Source organism: Sinocyclocheilus anshuiensis, unplaced genomic scaffold (genome assembly GCF_001515605.1).
Source record: "Sinocyclocheilus anshuiensis isolate Anshui unplaced genomic scaffold, SAMN03320099.WGS_v1.1 scaffold1317, whole genome shotgun sequence".
Lineage (NCBI taxonomy): Eukaryota > Metazoa > Chordata > Actinopteri > Cypriniformes > Cyprinidae > Sinocyclocheilus > Sinocyclocheilus anshuiensis.
The window spans coordinates 964,861-968,597 of NW_015551117.1; the positions used below are offsets into that span (position 1 = coordinate 964,861).

General features: G+C 40.4%; 1 protein-coding gene across 1 annotated transcript in view; it reads left to right on the forward strand.

Moving 5' to 3' along the window:
• Positions 1-3,737, forward strand: part of LOC107663041 (N-acetylgalactosamine-6-sulfatase-like) — a 43,324-nt gene that overhangs the window by 37,093 nt on the left and 2,494 nt on the right. The gene's annotated exons all lie outside the window — the stretch shown is intronic.

Here is a 3,737-nt window from a genome sequence, read left to right on the forward strand (position 1 = left end):
GGGGGTGGACATGTGTTAGTGTAATGTTATAGTACCATGGTTTTCTGTGAGCTATCTTGGAGTAACAGATAAACATCATGGTACAAGTATATGGTAATTGAGTGTGTCTCACAAAACCTGTCAAAAACACTTGGTTTCACTATATTTTCTGCATTTTGCATTAAACTGCCCCTATTATGGATTTTTGAAAATTATAATTTCATGCAGTGTGTAACACAGCTCTAAGTGAATGAAAACATCATGCAAAGTTTGAAATCTGAAAGTGCACCATGTATAAAGTTATTGGGCCCTATTGTAACGATCTAAGCGCATGGTCTAAAGCGCACGGCGCAGGTGCACTTAGGTGCGTGTCCGAATCCACTTTTGCTAGTTTAACGACGGGAAAAACAGCCGACGCGCCCGGTGCATGGTCTAAAAGGGTTGTCCCTATTCTCTTAATTAGTAATGGGTGTGTTTTGGGAATAACATGCAATAAACCAATCAGAGTCTCATCTCCCATTCCCTTTAAAGTGTTAGTTCACCCCAAAATGAAAATTATGTCATTAATTGCTCACCCTCATGTCGTTCCAAACCCGTAAGACCTTCGTTCATCTTTGGAACATAAATTAAGATATTTTTGATGAAATCTGAGAGTTATCTGACCCTCCATAGACAGCAACGCAACTGAAATGTTCCCAGGTCCAGAACCGTAGTAAATACATCGGTAAAACAGTCCATGTGACATCAGTGGCTCAACTTCAGTTTTGCGATGCTACAAGAATACTTTTTTTTGCGCAAAGAAAACAAAAATAACAATTTACTCCATTTACTTTACTTTAAACCATTCTTCTCCCCCGAGTTCCGTCTTCCGCCATTTTAGAGAGTGTTACAATGCATACGCACGCTTTCCCCTGAGCGTAAACAATGCTTATTACGCACATTACGTTCATGCGCGCGCTTTCCCCCTGAACGTAAACAACGCTGATTACATCCAATACGTTCTTGGGTACTCTCCAAAATGGCGGAAGATGTAACTCGGGGGAGAAGAATGGTTGAGTAAATTGTTATTTTTGTTTTCTTTGCACAAAAAAAAAGTATTCTCGTAGCATCGCAAAACTGAAGTTGAGCCACTGATGTCACATGGACTGTTTTATCGATGTAATAGCAGAGGACACTGACATATAGATGTTAAAGGTATATTTCTAATTTTAAAGCTACAGTAGCAGAAATGGGCAGAACTGTTTGTGAAATTTGTCTTTATGGTGCTAGAAACCTTGACTAACATTGTAAGTGGACTTCAAGAACTAAATAAAATGCTAACAAATGTTTATAATATGGCTATTTTAAAGTGCCCCTATTATGGGTTTTTGAAAATTACCTTTCATGCAGTGTGTAACACAGCTCTAAGTGAATGAAAACATCATGCAAAGTTTGAAATCTGAAAGTGCACCATGTATAAAGTTATTGGGCCCTATTGTAACGATCTAAGCGCATGGTCTAAAGCGCACGGCGCAGGTGCACTTAGGTGCGTGTCCGAATCCACTTTTGCTAGTTTAACGACGGGAAAAACAGCCGACGCGCCCGGTGCATGGTCTAAAAGGGTTGTCCCTATTCTCTTAATTAGTAATGGGTGTGTTTTGGGAATAACATGCAATAAACCAATCAGAGTCTCATCTCCCATTCCCTTTAAAGTGTTAGTTCACCCCAAAATGAAAATTATGTCATTAATTGCTCACCCTCATGTCGTTCCAAACCTGTAAGACATTTGTTCATCTTCAGAACACAAATTAAGATATTTCTGATTAAATCCGAGAGCTCACAGACCCACCATAGACAGCAACACAATTGCAATGTTCCTAGGTCCAGAAACGTAGCATGGACATTGGTAAAATAGTCCATGTGACATCAGGGGTTCAACCGTAATTTTATGAAGGTACAAGAATACTTTTTGTGCAAAAAGAAAACTAAAATAATACCTTTATTCAACAATTCTTATGTTAACGCCCATGCGTCAGCACATGCATGCGTTTTTTACATGAAGTGGAAGCAAGCGAATGAGCATGATACTCTCCATAATGGAGGCACAGGGTGACGCGGAGAAGAAGAATTGTTGAATACATTTATTTGTTTTCTTTTTGCACAAAAAGTATTCTCGTACCCTCAGTCAATCATTCCATCCAAAACATTATGGTCAATATTTTTGATATTAGGAAATATAACAGAGCGTTGTGGTTTAGCTTTTTTTTTTTTATTAAGCAGGATGAAACAGATTAACAGCAACAACTTGACGTAATGACTTATACAAAAGCTGAGACCAGTGACAGATATATACACACATATACAGGTTTAGCTTTTGTTAAAATAATAGTAACTTTAAAAAATACCGGCGTATGATCAGAGATAGGAAATTCAGTAGAAGACTAATTAAAAGGTATAACACCAGTCAGTGGCTCAACTTCAGTTTTGCAAAGCTACGAGAATACTTTTTTTTTGCGCAAAGAAAACAAAAATAACAATTTACTCCATTTACTTTACTTTAAACCATTCTTCTCCCCCGAGTTCCGTCTTCCGCCATTTTAGAGAGTGTTACAATGCATACGCACGCTTTCCCCTGAGCGTAAACAATGCTTATTACGCACATTACGTTCATGCGCGCGCTTTCCCCCTGAACGTAAACAACGCTGATTACATCCAATACGTTCTTGGGTACTCTCCAAAATGGCGGAAGATGTAACTCGGGGGAGAAGAATGGTTAATGGAGTAAATTGTTATTTTTGTTTTATTTGCGCAAAAAAATGGGAACATTTCAGTTGCATTGCTGTCTATGGAGGGTCAGATAGCTGTCTGATTTCATCAATAATATCTTAATCTGTGTTCCGTAGGTGAACGAAGGTCTTACAGATTTGGAACGACATGAGGGTGAGTAATTAATTACATCATTTTCATTTTGAGGTGAACTAACCCTTTAAGAGCCAGTTGCACTCGTGCCATGGCGAATTTGCTATTTAAGGCTGATTTATACTCGATGCGTCCGCAAGTTCACTTGGGTGCGTGCGGCAAATATGACGTCATCGCGGTGTTGGCGGAAGTTTGCTTTGAGTGCTCGCGAACTCATTTCGCGTGGTGGTGTGCACGACATTTTTTGCAACTTTCCATGCAGGTCCGCATCCGAAGATACACGAGTTCATGGCGATTCTAGCCGAACATGCACGTCTGTGCCGGCATGTGAAACAGAAGCAGTTTAATATGAAGTTCAAACTCCATCAGGTGATGTTTGACGCTTTGACGGAAAACAATGCATAGTTTTTTTGCATAGTTTCACTCATTCATCACGCGAGAAGTCTTGTACCGGCAAATGCCTTCTTCTCACCGGTGATTCCCGATGGTTTTAGAGAACAATTACTCCTCGTCGCCCCCCTGTCGTTTCAAAGAATAGTACAACGGCGAACGCGACAAGTATAAAAGCCTAGTCCGTTTGGGAAGGTGCGCACGCAGTCAGCGGAGGCTCGCGGAGCGGAGCTAGGCGAAAGTATAAATCCAGGGGCTTTCCATTAGCTTGAATGGAAAGTATAAATCCATTCAAGCTAAAACCGGTGCGCAACGTTTTGCTACGGTTTCCGATTTGAACGACATGTTTCCTGGAAACGGTGTGCAGCGGGGTTTGAGATACGTTTTCTCTTGTTTGGTGGGTGTGTCAAAAATGTCAGCCCAATCAGCAGCAACATGTATATAAACCACGCGGTATTAAAGAGACAGCT